Source organism: Dermacentor silvarum, chromosome 1 (assembly GCF_013339745.2).
Source record: "Dermacentor silvarum isolate Dsil-2018 chromosome 1, BIME_Dsil_1.4, whole genome shotgun sequence".
In the NCBI taxonomy this organism is placed as follows: domain Eukaryota; kingdom Metazoa; phylum Arthropoda; class Arachnida; order Ixodida; family Ixodidae; genus Dermacentor; species Dermacentor silvarum.
This window is the reverse complement of record NC_051154.1, coordinates 71,573,984-71,591,313: the sequence shown is the minus strand read 5'-3', so window position 1 is coordinate 71,591,313 and position 17,330 is coordinate 71,573,984. Positions and strand designations below refer to the sequence as shown.

General features: G+C 44.8%; 1 long non-coding RNA gene across 1 annotated transcript; it reads right to left on the bottom strand.

Annotated features, from left to right (window-relative positions):
* Window positions 1-2,237: 2,237 nt before the first annotated feature.
* On the bottom strand, window positions 2,238-8,440 carry LOC125946394 (uncharacterized). Its single transcript, XR_007467551.1, has 3 exons — window positions 7,567-8,440; window positions 2,812-3,396; window positions 2,238-2,491 (listed from the first exon to the last, which is right to left on the bottom strand). It is a non-coding gene; the product is annotated as an uncharacterized LOC125946394 (long non-coding RNA).
* Between the last annotated feature and the right edge of the window lie 8,890 nt (window positions 8,441-17,330).

Sequence of the window (17,330 nt, the reverse complement as noted above, 5' to 3'; positions counted from 1 at the left end):
TCTTGGGCACCAGATGAAGCGGGGAGGCTCAACTGCTGGACGAAGGGCGAATAATGCCTAGCTGGAGCATGTGCTCGAATTCCTGTTTAGCAATGTCCAGACGCTTACCGAAGAGGCGGCACGGACGGGCTGCGACGGGTGGACCGCGCGTGACAATATGGCGGGTGACGCTGTGCTTGGGTGGCTGATTTAAATTGCAGGGCCTCGTCACCTCAGGGAAGTCTTCGAGGAGCATACGGGCATGATGGGATCAGCGTGCGGATGCCGGTGGGAGCGACAGCCGACAGAACACCAGGGATCGAGAGGCGCGTCTTGCTGTCAATCAGGCGATGGCGGCGCATGCCGACGTCAAGGTCGAAATGAGTCAGGAAGTCAGAACCGAGGATAGGCTGATGGACGTCGGCCACGATGAAGACCCACCGGAATGTGCGCCGCAGGCCAAGGTCGAGAGTGAGGGACCGTAGACCATACGTGGCGATGGAGGTAGAGTTTGCCGCGCGGAGTGTAGGCCCAGGTGACTTAGAAGCGCGGTAACACTTGGAGGACGGCAGTACACTGACCTTGGCACCCGTGTCTACAAGGAACCGCAGGGTGGAAATGCGATCCATGACTATGAAAAGGCGGTCGGGTTGTAAGGCGAGGTCACATGCCGCCGTCAGTGATCTCGCGGTGCATTTCCCGAGCATTCGCATGGGGACTTGCACTGAGGGGCGTGGTGCTGGAAAGTGCGATGGTACCAGCAGATAGGCGAGCGTCGAGTACTGCGCGAGCGGCGACTGGTCGGGGAAGAGGGACGGTGGCTGGAACACGAGGTGGAGCCGCGCTGGTCATGGAAGGACGTCCGAAGGGCGTCGATGGAAACGGCGAGCTGGTCGATCCGGGACTCTAAGCAGGCCGTGATTGAGGACTGTGGCGTTGAAGAGAGGGCAGCGACTGAACGAGAAGTCGTGTCGTGGACTCGATCAGCGAGCTGGGCGAGGCGGTCGAGGGTCAAGTCCTCTGTAACGGCCAAGACAAGGCGGGTGGACTGTGGTAAACGTTGCAGGAAGAGCTCCCTCACTGTTCGAGTCGACGTTGCTTGTGCCCAGGAGCTGTCACATGCTGTTGAGCAGCTGGGAAGGGCGGCTATCTCCAAGATACTCGGAGGTGAGCAGCTGCTGGAGGCGCGCGCCTTCAGACGCCGTGGTGCGTTCTAAAATACTCTGCTTCAGTTGCTGGTATGGGGCATCACTCAAAGGTGCAGCGATAACGTCCGCCACTTCTTGAGCCACCTCAGGAGATAGGTTGCAAAGTAAGTGATGAAACTGCAAAGTCTCCGAGGTGATGTGGTGCAGCTTGAAGATGGCTTCGACCTGGGCGAACCAAACCTGCGGGTTCTTCCGCCAGAACGTGGGCAGGCAGAGCTGTAGAGCTGCGACATCCCGTTGGCGCGCGGTAGCGTCAGGCGGAAGGTTACCTGAGGGCGGGAGGTTCCTAGGGTCGGTCATCTCTTAGGCCGGAGTCACCACTGTCGGAAACCGAGGGGTCGCAGCCGAGCGCCAGAACAAGAGGACCAGCTCAGCAGGCTTTCAGAACAGGACTAGCGCGTACCGTGCTTGCGCCGCTGACACGCGCCGCCCAGCTTTATTTTTCTCGTCAGTCGCAGCCGGCCCCAAGGCGCCGGCCGAGAGCGCTGACCTTAGCGTCGCCGCTTAGCAGCATCGGTGGGCGCTACAAACCCATCCGCGACACAGCACATGTAATAATTCACTATGATGACCATATCAATGTTCAACTATAAGTGCTGAAGACAGCTGGCATACTAGGGCGCGCTGAGTTGTAGTAGTTTCACACATAAATCCGTTCCATGCCTATATCCAGAAGCGTTCAGTGCTTTGCCTTTTCTTTAAAGCTTGAACAGGTAATAAATGTTCGCTTTTGACAAACAGCATTGTTCTCCACCTTTTCAGGTGTATGAAAGAGCTGGAGGTTCCTTGCGCGACAAAACTGCAATTCCCTGGTAGTTAATAAGATTCACGAAATAACTTTAATTACTCAATTTAAGGTGCATCTTGGAATTGCAGGATAGAAGCTGAGCAGTCGTGAAGTCATGTTTGCGTAGCAGAAATCGTTACACTAGCACCACTTTCGAGATACACGGCCTTAAAGTGCGGTACGAAATACCCTGGCTTTTCAAGTAAGTTTCCCAAAAGCGTCCGTAGATGAGTTCGGAATGATCTTAACATTACAACGCAAACGTAATTTGTAGCACATATTCAGTTTTAGTTTATTCAGGTTAGTCAGTGGTGTGCACTCATAATGGCATGTGCAAAAGGAGGACCAAAGCCTAAAGCTGTATGGGAACCTCCTGTACATAAAAGAAAGATGTAGTCGATATGTGCTCTTCATTGCCCACACAAGGTCCAAACACTGTGCTCTGAAACCCGCTGTGCTGGATTGTGGTCACCATGACTGCCTGCCATTTCTCTTGCCTAGTTGGATTACGGTTTAACTGCGCGTCAAAGCACGCACCTTGTCACCAACACTGAACACTTCATACAAAGCAAAGTTTTTATTACAATAAAAATCGAAGAAAAAGCTGCAAACTAAATAGGAAATATGGCAATGATTAGGCAACTTGTAAAAATACATAAAATAATGGCTGCACTCATTAGAATGAATAGGGTTAAAAACAAATAGAATATAATGCACCATATATAACAAGGTGCCTTAAAATCATCATCTAAACACTGTGCTCTGACATCCACTGTGCTGGATTGTGGTGACCATGAGTGCCTGCCACTTCTTTTGCCTGGTTACATTACGGTTTACCTGCGCGTCAAAGCACACCTTGTCACCAACACCGAAAACTTGATACAACGTCTCTGTGGGTTTCAGCAAGGTCTTCGAAACGGAACTCCTCATAAAAAAGGCGCGTTCCGCACCTTCAGGACCGAAACTGATGAGCCCACTGTTGTGCTCAAGCAAGTGAATGGTGCCAACCTGGTGCGATATGTGCTCCTCATTGCCCACACAAGGTCCAAACACTGTGCTCTGACAACCACTGCGCTAGATTGTGGTCACTATAACTGCCTGCCACTTCTCTTGCCTGGTTGGATTACAGTTTAACAACGCGTCAAACCACATCTTGTCACCAACACTGAGCACTTCATACAGCGCCTCTGTGGGTTTCAGCAAGGTCTTCGAAACCGAACTCCTCATAAAGAATTCTATGGAATCTCTGGTTGCTGCAAACCGTCCTCTGAATGTTGTAGGTCTAGTTGGGCAAGCATCTCTTCCAGTGTTACAATAGGCACACCATCTCTCCGTACTGCAGTTTGGATATGTGCCAAAATAGTCTGCAGGGTGACAGCATCATCGGGCTCGGCCATGCTGGGAGCAACCAGTAGTAGCTTCCTGCAGCAATAGAAAAGTACTTATATTACTTATATGGAATGGCTCTGTATAGTAACAACCAGAGCCAATCATCTCTTGTTCATCCAGATAGTGCCAGAACAGTGCCAAACATGCACTTCGCCCTACATGTCCTAATGACCTCATAACTCACACGTAGGGCTATTACCTGCAGCGTAACAGGGAAGGGGGGTTAGAGGTGTTACTTAATTTGTGTACTTGATGTATTGAATGTGCAAAATGACGAGCTCGGTTAACCATACACACATATTTGAGCAGACATATATAACCATATCCAACGACCGGTTATTGGCAACCATTCTTTTCATTTAACGAGGACAGCTTTGAAGGATATGTAGTACCTGCTTGGCATGAACCATGGCATGAACTATTCTGTAGCAACTTCACCATGCGATCAATATTACTTCCTAGCAATGCAGATCTATCTGATACACTTGAACGCTTTCACACTACGAGAGAATAGCAAGCTGCGGTGTTGTTGGTACTGAAGTCAGTGCATCTCCCAATGTGATGTGCCTGCCCTTCGTCGCACCCACACTTCAAGAAATAGTTCCCTTCTTCCCTCCTCTTCGTGCTACCAGCAAGCACGAAGAGGAAGTGCGCCTCAGCTGTTAGCAGCACAATAAGCACGCTGAGCACAGCCAAAATCGTCAGGTGTGGGGAAGAAGACAGCTCATAGCACAATTATATACCTAGATTGAAAAAATGGTTTCGAAGAGAGAGTGATTGTGGAGATGGAAGAGGCGCTATTTTCTGCGGTCCTTTAAGAGGGAGCTTTTATCTAACCTGCCGTGGTTGCTTAGAGGCTATGGTGCTGGCCTGCTAAGCAGGAGGTCGCGGGATCGAATCCCGACCATGGCGGCCGCATTTCGATGGGGGTGAAATGCAAAAACGCCCGTGTACTTACATTTATGTGCACATTAAAGAACCCCAGGTGGTAAAAATTATTCCGGAGTCCCTCACTATGGCACACCTCATAATCAGATTGTGGTTTTGACACTTAAAACCCCATAATTTTTTTTAAGCTGTTAGTTCGGGCTCAACTCTGATGCCGCCTATTCAAATACATGTAAAATGCAGAAACGCTTTCCTGATATAACCACTGGGCCAATTTTAATGAAATTTGTTGCAGTTGAGAGAGAAAATTGGATTCTGGTGACTTTTGGAAGCAGAATTTTGATTTAGGGCCTCAACATTTTAAAAGGAATTTTCAATAATTTTTACGCTTGAAAAAATAGACGTATGAAGTTAACAAATTCGTAGCTCAGCAAAAAGAACAGATTTCGCAGTTTTGTAAACTGCACCTGTTGGAGCATTCAAAGCGGACAAATTTGATAAATCAATTTATATCTTATGTGAATTTGTTACATTGGTTACAAGGGCTTTGCAGAAGTCCTACTCACATATTAGTGCTCTCAAGAGCACTTGAGAGCCATGCCCAGCACATCATTTTTGTCCGCTTTGGATGTACTGTTAGGTGCAACATACGGAATTGTTATATCGTCTTTCATTGCCGAGTTATGCAAGTTCTAAACTTCATAGTTTTGTCTTCTGAAAATCTGCTATATTCAACAATTTTTATGAGAGAATTGATCACTTAAATCAAAATTTCGCTACCACCGGTCAATAGATTTTGACTTTTACTTTTAAATGCAACAAAACTCTTTCAATGTGGTTCACTGGTTGCTGAGAGAAATGTTTTCTCTTTTCCAATGTATTCAGATAAGAGGATCCCCCAAACTAAAGCTCCCTTTTATACTCCCTCTCACACCGGTGTCACACGGCCGCTCTTGATCGCGATCGGGCGCGATCAGGATCAAAATTATCGACTGCGATTGGCTCCCTCGAATAGCTTGCGCAAAGGGGCCAATGACGACTGAGAAATTTGATCTAGATAGGGCTTGATCGCGGTCAAGGGTGTGCCGTGTGACACCCATATTAAGGTTCCTCTTATGGGTTTTCCTGGTGGTATGTAGTACATCCAGCTGTACCCATCTTGACTAGTTTTCTAGGAACACATTTCGGTTTCGCTTAATAAGGTGCATGTATCATGACACAAAAGGTGGTCACGTGAGTAGAAGGTATTGCAATGTTTTGACTCAAGCTGAGTACGCTCCGGCTCGCTCAGTTTTAATTGGGCTGCTCAGTGAGTAGGGCCATGTTTTCCTACACTGGCTACACAAGTGTAGGTAGTGTAGGAAATTACAATCTCTTTTAACTGTTGTAGAAAAAAATGTAGCTCCGCCCACCGACACGAAGCCATTTTTTATAGCAGTAGTGTAGCATGAATAGTACACTTTCTACAGTGCAGTTTCGATGAGTGTAGGTAGCAGACAACTAACAAGCTGGCGTTGCAAACGCATAGTGCCATTTCATCTGTGAGTGTCAGCGCTGATAAGGCCACGATAGTGAAGGAACGGGCAGCTAAGTTGAAAGTGTACTAGCGAAGTTTTGCCGTGACCCTACGTCACTGACAGTCACAAAGGAAGGTGAGCTAATCCTGCAAAAGACAAAATGATCTTACTCACGGATGATTCAGGCTGTTTCAGACTCCACACTGTATTATATGCATAGATAAGTTGTCTTTGTGCACTGTGCATTCGCAATCACGAGCTCCTTATTGCTAATGTGTTAAAACTAGGGATCTGTTTCAAGCTGGTAATTGGGGGTACATCAAGGTTTTCTAGCAAATACTTTGAAGTTCGGTGTTTGTTTGGAAATTAATAAGTAATAATGACAGTAAATAGCATTGCTAACTTCTAGGAAATTCAACATTTTATGCACAAAAAGCTGGTCATCAATTTTCACACATCCTCGTTACTACATTATCATCTGCATGCGCAGCATGTCGGTCTCCATCCAAGACCTGTCCGATCAAACTTTGGACGTATCTCAGCTGAGAGAAAGTTCTCTCAACATCACAGCTTCCATCAGCTAGGCGCAACAATGTTAGTGCGCCATTTGCCAGCCTAGGGCAGCGAGCGGTAGAGTCATGCTTATACTCAATCAGTTTGATAGCTGTGTTAGTAGAGCTTGCTTCCAGCAAATACTGGTTAAACTCGTGAAGCGAATCCACGTCGTCGGTCACGGAAATGAAGAGGTCGGTAGTTAATAGGTTGGTATGTAGTTTTGGAATTCGGGGAGAAATCGGGTGTAACCCGATTCTCCTAAAACATGTTCAGGGTGTAAAATCTGGTAAAATCGGGTTTTACCCGAAAACGAACAACCCTACATATACACAGCCAGTATAGTGCGAAGTCAAGCAAAGTGCAAAGTCGGGCGCTTTTCGTGTGCTTATGCAGAAGATGACGCGCAGTCTGCTCTGATTGGTTACCGTCCAGTAAGCCAAGTGCAGCACGCGACATCATAGCCTCTGCCCGGCCCTGCACTTGTCTGCACGAGCCTGGACAAAGTGTAGGTAAAAATTACGCAGAAACTCCACTGGAGTTGTCTAAGTATGCGTAAGCATTGTGCTACTAGCTCATCTCCGCACATACGACGTTCGATGTATGTTGTTTACCACAATTGACGAAGCAGCAGGTGGTTTATTAAATGTATGCTTTATTGGTCTTGTAGTCTGTTTTGGCTCATCGATCCAACCAGTATCAACCCTTATCGGTCATATCAACACGATTGGACTCGATCGAACCCTTAACCTTTATCGGTCGTTATAAACTTTATCGGACACGGTCCGCCCCTTATCAACCCTTACCAGTTGTTATCAACCTTATCGGAAGCGATCCGACCATTATCTGTCCTTATCGGGCATGATTCGACCCTTATCGATCCTTATCAATCTTATCGGACGTTATCCAACCCTTATCAACCTTTGTCGGTCCTAATAAGGATTATCAGCTTGTTTCGACAATTTAAGCCCTTATCACTCTTTAGCACGTTATCCATCGGCGATTAGACCCATATAACTCCTCATCACTCCTTATCAATTCATTGATGGCTTATCTGTCTGTTGCCAGACAACGCGGTAGAACACATTTATATGGTTCAGACACATTCGCAATCTGCAAGCGTGGGTGTTTAGCCCGGCGGGTAAGACACTCGGCTTCTGAGCATCACGCGTCAGCGACAGTTTTCCTCAGTGAGTAGACATAGAAATGCTTATGCATAAAAAAAAAAAAAAAACGGGCCAATTACCTGACAATGCAGGAGACTTCCAAGCGAGCCGGACGGAGTGTCGATATACATGGCGGCTCTTGCGTGGCCGCCTTGGTCGTCTTGATGTCATGTTTCGCCAGCTGGAAAATGAAAGCAATACTGCGTGGTTCGTACAAAAGTGTTTGCTATCAGGCATACCAGCATTTTGTCTAGGGTTTCGGGGTCCAGTGCTGGCAGGGCCGCTATCTTGTAGGCATTCAAGAAGCCCACGTTCGGTTTCGTCTCATGTGATTGTCCAGGCCGCGCAGATACCGCGGCCTAGGCCAATCGCGTGAGACGAAACCGAACATGGGCTTTTCGATTGCGTACAAGATAGCGGTCCAGGTCCTTCACTTTACTAAAAATAAATGAAATGTATAATGCCATGTTTGTAATCTAATGCAAACTCGTAGCGTCGTTCCATATGTTCCGATCGTTAACGCGCCTGCAGTTTCACGGATCCAGCGAGGATCGACAGGGTGGCGAGTAGACCTTGGCCGCTATCTTGTACGCGTTCGAAAGGCCGACGTTCGGTTTCGCCACACGCGATTGACCTGGATTGGCCTAGGACACGATATCCGTCCGCAGCGTGTTGTTTGCTGGGGCAGGAATTGGCTGGTGTGGCCAAGGGCCGCTGTCTTGCACGCGTTCGGGGGACCGACGTTCGGTTTCGCGGGTGTTCTGTGGCCTCACGCGATTGGCCTAGGCCTAGACAATAGCGTGAAACGAAGCTGAGCGTCGGCTTTGCGAGCGCGTGCGGGATGGCGGCCCTTGGCTGCCTTGGCCGGTTCCTGCCTTGGCACACAACGTGCTGCGGATGAATACATCTAAGCAAAGCTTCCTGCAGCCTCCACAACGCTGCAATGATCTTCATCCGATAAGATCGCGAGCCGGCCAATAGCATGGACACTGACGCTAGGTCCCTGTAAAGTCCCTAAGGGATCTTAACTGAAGCAAGAGCTGCGCGTCCTCGTGCGGCAGCGAAATTATACGGTGCCGCTTGCCATCCTCATTGAGGTCACCGAGTGCGCTTGAATACGAAGCTAGTTTAAAAAATGGCCGCGCAGCAGCATGCGATCTGCATCGGCCGAAGGATTACCGGATGCCCGTTCTGCGCAGCATAATGCATCAACGTTTAGCCGGCTCGTGCACATATATATATATATACGTGCTTTGTGTGAGGATATCTTACCTCGTATCGGCTGATCGTCAAGATAGTCGACTGAGTGAGCTAGGCGATCGAGCCGGCGGTGCGAGTTAACGCTCCTTGTCTCGGGAAGCGCTCTGCGCGGCGTGCACGAGACCTCGTTCCTTGCGCGTGCGTGCTCGATCGCGAGACAAGCATTGCACCTCGACATATCACGTGCTCCAGTGCCGATCGTGAACCTCACTGCCGTAAAACTACTACGCGGAGCTATATACTCTGGAGTATCCCGCAACCAGGCATCTGCGTGGCTATCGAAAACTGAGACATTGAAGTACCCGTAGAATATCAAAATCACAATTAAATATATACAGGGTGTCCCAGCTAAATGTAGCCAATGTTTTAAAAGCGATCGAATACGTGTGCTAGGAGGCTCAAACCAACTCAGTGGTGTTAAGGATCGCGTGTCCTAGACCAATGCGTAGACTGCAGTATTTTTTTTTTTTTTCGTTTTGAAAAGTCGATTAATTAGTATAAACTAGTTGCCTAACTTTTTAAATATTGGCTTTACCAAGAAAGTGCCGATGCGAAGTTGTAGATCACATTTAAAAATGTCCGACTGAAGTGCTTGCGTTTGCCTGTAATTGCCTCTAAAGAAAGCGCGCGAAATACAAAAACAAGCGACCAACCAGCAAAGGACATTGTTGGTTCTTTATTCTATGACTCACTCGCGTGCCCTCTCGCGATCGGGCGCATAGAGCGAGCAGCGGTGATGAAAGTGGTGACGTCGCATAAACATATCATTCGCTCCACTTTGAAGCCCGAATACACAAGGAAAGAAAAAAATAAATGAAGTTTGGGCTTGAGTAACTGTTGAGGGCAGAACTCTTTAATCGGGAAGAAAATGCAATTGTCATGTTCTTCTATTCATTCGCGATCCTATTTTACTAGCGAGTACTAGCGAGAGTTGCTGGCGTGTACCTTGCAGCGACCGTATAAACGCCAAGCCCTTCCTGGAACTGTTGTACAGATATGCGGATTTAGTTTCTTGATCACTCGTCCGGGAGCGCTGAAATAATGGTTTTATGACGCGCTTGTTTTTGTATTAAATGCGAAGCATTTCTTGGCGAACATTTGCCACTTTGTCTGTCTGTCTGTCTGTCTGTCTGTGCGGAGTCCGTCCGTCCGTCCGTCCGTCCGCCTACGTCTTGGTGCTCTCATAGGTAACGCAATTTGCCGGGCGCTCGCCGAGCGGCATCGTAGCGTGACGCCGGAAGCGCACCAGGGGTGATGCGCTACACCCCAGAAAAAAAAAAAAAAACAAGAAAAAAAAAAAAAACAATTGACTTCAATTAGGTTTTTATATAGGAATGAACTGGGACCAATAGGAACCAATTGGAAAATGCTTACTTCCAACGGGTTACGATTGGATCAGAGGAGAAACCAATTGGAGTTGCCAACTGAAATGAACTGGACCCAATTTGAACCAATTGGAAAATCCCTAGTTCCAACTGCTTATGATTGAGTCAAAGTGAAACCAATTAAGTCTGATTGGAGTTGCCAATTGGAATCAACTGGGCCCATTGGGAAATCCTTACGATTGAGTCAGGGATGGAACCAATTGAGTCCAATTGGACTTGCCAGTTTGAACCAGCTAGGCCCACCTTACATTCCCAACCGAGTCTAATTGGAATAAAATAGCTAGAACGTAACCAACTGGGAAATAATACTTTCAGTTTATGAACCCATTCAAGGAAACTGGAATGATTTATAGCTATATATGCATGCAGTACTAAGGCTATAGCAAACCTGTTTCGGACAGCTAGAATCCTATTTAGGTTTGCTTTGTGGGGTATATATGTGTATTGGTATTGCCCACTGGTGCAATTGACCATTCCAACCAATTGGTTTCAAACCAATTGGCACTCATTGGGTACAATATGTCACTCAAACAAAAACCGATTGATCATGTTCCAGTTGGTTCAATTGGTCCAGTTATGTACTAATTTACGATTGGAAATTTTCCAGTTGGTACCAATTGGAAATTTCCCAAATGGAGTCAATTGCTTTTTTTGACTGGGATGTAAACGCTATAGCGCATCGCAATACTCGGGATGCGCTAGGAAATGTGATGCGCTACTGTCGCATTCATGTAAACGCGGCTATGGTCGTATTGTCAATTTGGTATTTACCAAAATTGGCATACTATGACAAGAGTGTATGATGAATATAAATGATAGGTCATGACATGAATATCATGACACCTGTGTCATGTAGGTCATGAAACAGCTGCCTACGTCTTGGTGCTCTCATGGTCGTTTCGTTAAGTTGGTAGGTACCAAAATTGTCATAGTATGACAACAGTGTATGACGAATATAAATGATAGGTCATGTCATATGACATGCGTGTCATGTAGGTCATCAAACAGCTGTCTAAAATCACAATGACCCAGCGAAAAAAAAACATTAACACTCAGAAACCACTGAAGTGGCTTGGGGCGTGGGCACTTAGTGAAGGCAATACTAAATGATGATGCTAGAAGTCATAGTCATGAGCATGAATCAGAAAAAATGACAATGATGACTCAGCGAAAAAAGATTAACACTCAAAAACCACTCAATTGGATTCGGACGTGGGTACTAAGTGAAGGAAATACTACAGGATGATGCTAGAAGTCATAGTCATGAGCATGACTCAGCAAAAATGACAATAACTCAGCAAAAAAAGATTAAGACTAAAAAACCACTCAAATGGGTTCTGATGTGGGTACTAAGTGAAGGAAACAATAAAGGATGATGCTAGAAGTCATAGTCATGAGCATGACTCAGCAAAAATGACAATGACTCATATTGCGTCCCAAATCGGCCGGGAGCATTCTTTGGTTGTTTCTATCGAAACACTCAGCAAAAAAGATTAACATTCAAAAACCACTGAAATGGCTTCGGACCTGGGTACTAAGTGAAGGAAACACTAAAGGATAATGGTAGAAGCCGTAGTCATGACTATGACTAAGCAAAAATGACAATGAGTCAGCAAAAAAAGATTACAATCCAAAAACCAATGGAATGGGTTCAGATGTGGTACTAACTGAAGGAAAAGGCTAAAGGTGAATGGTTGAAGTCATAGTCATGAGCATGGCTAAGACTTTCGCCTTAAGGTCTCGTAGGCTTTGCTAAAGGGACTCCTAAGGACTGTTGACGTGAATGTCATGACATGCGCGTCATGTAGGTCATGAAAAAGCCGCCTATGTCTTGGTGCTCTCATGGTCGTTTCGTTAACTTGGTAGGCTCCCCACACTCTGCCTCGCATAACATCGATTCCCACAGTGCTTGGGATCTCCCAGCTTTTTTGCGGGCTTTCTTTAAAGGCAATTACAAGAAGCTCCATCAATGGTACTTAGTTGCAAACGCTTCAGTCGGGCTTCAACATAACAGTATATACAGGGTGATCATTTAATGTTTTATGGAATTCTTAAAAATAGCCTGTTGCAGATACCATAATTCTAGTCCTTGAGCTGTATTAGTCGGAGAGGCGGACATTACTTGCACGACAAATATTAACACATATTCAGCTAATTAACAAAAAATACTTATTATCTTTTGAATTAATTACTTCAGGGCACATATTGCAATTTACGAATTGTAGCCAGTCAGTTTGCAAGGTGTGTCCACTGGGAATGAATATCCAAAATGTGCCAGTTTGGAGATATGCGCCATCAAACTTGCACTAAAAATGCACTGTTGTTCCATTTACTTTTTTAACAAAATGCTCTCTTATGCATTGAAGCACAAAAGTAACTGGAACGCTCATGTATTTCATCCCACACTTTGGGAAATGATATCTCGATACTGGTGTCATCCTGGAAATTAATTTCAAGTGGATACATCTTGCAAGCTCACCGGCTTGCAAGATGTATCTACTATTCCTTAATTGCAATATTTGCCGTAAAGTAATCAGTTAGGAAGTTAATTACTGAATTTTCATTAATTAGTCGAATATTTGTTTCGATTTCTTGTGCTAGTTATGTCCCCCTCTTCAAATAGTTTAGCTCGAGGACAAGAATTATGCTGTCTGCCACATGCGATTTTTAAAAATTCCATAAAACTTAAAAATGATGACCCTGTATATTATAATAGTGCATGAGTTGTGTTCTGCATGGACACTTTAGCATGACTACCTTGTTTAGTTGAATATTGTGCAAGCAGTGATTTTTAATTCTACCCAGCACAAAATATTAAGCCAGCAATGTAACATGTTGCAAATGGAGCCACGAATAAGTGCCTTCCCTGATCATATCCAACAGCAGCAACTTTAGATGAAATAAGTCATGCCTTTCGCATGTTCAAGTGCCTTGTTCTCAGAAATAAAATCCTCCTTCTCACATTGGCCTCCCATTGTGTGGTCCCCCAAGCTGAGGTCATTTGAGATTGCATTTAATTGCACTTCAAATAGCATATCACCCTTATTTAAAAAGCACATCCCATTGCAACCACCATGCAGATATAAAATACTTGTTTGCATCCAGCTGTGAAGCAGCAGCACATTTTCTGAGGAAAAAGCCTAACTCTTCTATTGAATCGGGCTGCATACTCAGAATCGTAACACTACTATGCAATTGCGGGTAGTGTAGCAACCAGGAGAGTTTGAACCGACAGAAAGAAGCAAAACTGCGTGAGCTTCAAATTATTATTCTCTCTGAGGAACCACGCTTTCCAATTCTAACATGGGGATCAAAATAAAGTAACTGGCAAGCAAATCTGCATTTCCTTCAAGTAAATAAATACTATTCATGCTACCTTGCAGGGTGCACACTACATTCCCTTCGAACGTGAATTTACGACCTTGCCACGGGTTGCTAATTGTATTGGTGTATCGCTGATCGAGAGTGGTATAACGGGAGATGTATGTCTCAGGCTAAAGCAAATGTTTCGACAAGGAGACTTGTCTGGTCGAACAAGGAATGTCTCAGGCTAAATGCATTTGTTCCCTCGTAAAGATGTTGACTCCAGCTTCAAATGTCCTTCGTTAGGCAACTCTTGATCACGAATGTCGCCATCTTTCTGTTTACCCTCGTTTTATTCGGCCTATTGCTGCACACAGAAGCAGCATTTTCTTTAAAAAAATATTAATGAGCTCAAGGGCTCTGTGTGCGGCTGTGTCTGCAAATACAAAAATTTGTTTTCAATGAATGTCACTTTTGGTGCCTTTCTTGAGCATTCAATAGGGAAGAACCAGAAATTAAGCTAACAGACTGGCTATGCCAACAAGTAAGCATAAAACAGGGGAAATCAAGCTCCCTACAGATGTGGAGTGCCATTTCTTCATTTCACACCAAGCTTTGGGTTAGCAGGATTCTTCCTGAAATTGAGAAAATTTTTGTAATGAAATAAGCCCATTCTCATGATAACCTGGAAAAAAAAAAAAAAAAAACGCTATTTGGTAATTCATATTTACGTGGGAACAGCGCCAAGGACACAGACAAAGAAATGGCTTATAGAAAACGACATGTCATGCTGACAGACAACCAATTTATATTTTACAACAAACAAACAGTTAAGAACACTGGAACGCTTCATAAAAGCCCTAAAACACCCAAGAGGCAGGGAACGATTACACATGATAATGTATGTGCATGGAAAATGCACCTCCTCATCAGTTTTCAAACAAGTATGCCATTTCCTTATCAGTTCACAAAACAGGTACTACACTGAAACATTTCTCAGTTCTGTAGTTCTGTAGGCTTTGATTATTGCTCGGGTGAGTTGGTTGCTGTTCTTACTGCTATTAGAGTACGGTGAAATGCAATAGATGGGACAATGTGAGGCGAGACAGACGGGACAAGTGCAACTGACAGCTGAACGTTTATTGGGAAATTTTGCTGCAGCAGGACAATGCACGCATGTGCCCAAGACACCCCGAAACCAGCAACAAACAGAGCAGGCGCAAAAAACAAGGAAATTCGGCAAAGATTGCTAACAACGCGCACACAATCTCTTATGAACGTGATGTTAATTGGGAAGCATGTGTACGCTGTCAACTGCGTGCAAGTGGCACAAGGGGCATAAAAAAAAAAACAGAAATAGAAGAACTAGCTGAGCTGTGGCTACCTATGAATCAAACTTCTTTGTTTAAAGTGCCACCAAAGCCACGCTAACACACGTATCAGATCCAGAATTTTCAATTAATATCACTTCGAAAAGCTCACATTCTAATTTTCTTTTTCCACAGCGAACAACTTCTGCATTCTTCAACGGCGGAGAGCAACCGCAGCTTTTGCAGTGGAAGGCAAGATCCCACCTTTCTCCTTATTTCAAACACCTGAAGTGCTGTCGCAGCCTGTTGCTCAGGCACTGGCCAGTCGGTCCCAAGTAAACATGACCGCAGCTTAAGGAATCCTGTACACGACAGAATTAGCGCATGGGACATACTGATACTCGTGTTTTGTCATACAGTATTTCCTAATTTGACTACCTGCGACGCATTTGCACAGTTGTGCCAACTTGCATGGCGCAGAAAACACAAGATCCACCCATACTTCCTTGCTACTTTCCTTAAGTTGTGCGAAATCTCAGAACACATTCACCCCCTTAAGGTGGAAACACTTATGTGCATAAGGCTAGAATTTGTAAATTGCAACATGGGCCATAAGTTAATATGTTCAAAACCTAATTGGTGAATTTTTGTTAATTAGTAAATTATGCATTTCAATTTTTTGTGCAAGTAATGTCCGCCTCTTCGAGTAATCAGCTCATGAACTAGAATTGTGCTATCTGCCACAGGCAACCTTTAAACATTTTTTAAAAGTGTTTGCTGAAACACCCGATATTGATGGCCTCTGCATGCAAGAGGCAATGTTTCCATCCCTAATGCGTAAATTTAAATAATTAGAAGAGCTTTTTTTTGTCGCCAGTCGTTAGCATTGCCTACTGGAAAGAGAATCAATATTGAGACACATATCACTCACATGCTTTTCACGTGCCGTTGATAGAATACTCTGCCGAAGGGGTCACTGAAGTCTACAGGTTTTTTAGGGTCAAAAAAGCACGTAAAGTAATTTGAAGTGAGGTGAACATACATCAACATATTCATTCTCTAGGCATAGGCTATCCATTTAGTTGGGTACCTCATTCTCTTTAAAAAATATAATAAACTTGGTCCTGTGTATATATTTAAATATATTGTGTCTGTACATGGTGTTCTCAGCGGAAATTAAACAAAAAAAAGTTGAAGTGAGGAAACACTGATGAGGTAGCTGCCGCTGGTGCTTCTAATGCGCTTGCCCTCATATTGTCAGGATTCGCCGAAATAAAGCGAAAGTATAAATTAAAAGCCGTGCAAGTCCACGCCAACAATGATGCTGTAAGCATTTAAGTCACAACAAAAGTGAAAAGGTAGAGGCAATGCAAAAGAATCCTCAAATTATGTGGGTAACAGAACTCCGGTAATGACACTTTAGGGGCGGGGGGGTAGGCTACAAATCACCGGGGGGGGCTGCCCAATGGTTTGTAGCTGTGACTATAAGATTTCTTATCTACAGACTGCCACACTACTGTCAAGCCAACTTCAGTACAATAAAGTTTTTCACTGTACAGCTAATAGTAATAATTGATGAGATTTACCATCTCAAAGCAACACTTGGGCACTGAGAGGCATTGTAGTGTAAAGTCCTGTACTGATTTTGACAATGTTTTAGAGCAAAGCTGTTAAGGGGAGTTTCACAATGGTTCTTGTGTGATAAAGGCCGTTGATGATGGTTGGAGATGGCATGGTCAGTCCAAAATGTCAGCCAGAAAACAGCCAGCAACGCAGCCTGCTCTGAGCCTCGAAGTGGCTGTATGATCATGGAGTTGGTAAGAACGCGCAGCTGGACACAAGGGTCGGTGACGCTCTCACTAAGAACAGCCAGCAAGAGCCCTACCACGTCGTTGGAATGTGCAGTACTGAACACACATTGGATATAACGGAGAGTATAGAAGTACTAAGCTTGGATATAGTAAAATGTTTAAAAAGGTTCGGGTAGAGCGATGGAATGCTACAGTACATCATGAAGCATCTGCTAAGTGTGGGGTAGGTTTTGGGCAGTGGCAAACAAGACTCCAAGAATGCCCGATGGGTGTAAGAAGTTGAGAACTCACTAATATAGCCTCGCTGTTTTTGATGTATGTGTTTCTAGGTTTGGCACATATCAGCAAATAAGTTCTTTTTCTGCAATGTGCACCAAAATCTCAGTACATGGGTGTTTTTGCATTCCATCCTCATAAGAATGTGGCTCCTCCAGTGAGGCCTCGAACTGGCATCACTTAGCTCAGCAGCAGACAGTTATAAATACAGCAGAAGGTTATAGATGCTGAGCTATCACGGTGCATTGATTTTTTTTAGAAATCGTTCCTTTCAAGCTTCTCACTATGACCAGCTGATAAAACTGTGGTGAAGAAATCTTGTTTTCTTGTTGCCTTGCAGTAAAAACTGGTCATTTTAAAGTCATCAAGAGCATCAATGCTTTCATTCAAAATTTCATGTCATATGAACATACCGAAGCCTGTTTTACAGCTTAGCTCTTGTACAAGTCAGAAGATAAGTGGGTTTTTAGAGTTGCCAGACGTTTAAAGTTTTTTTGTA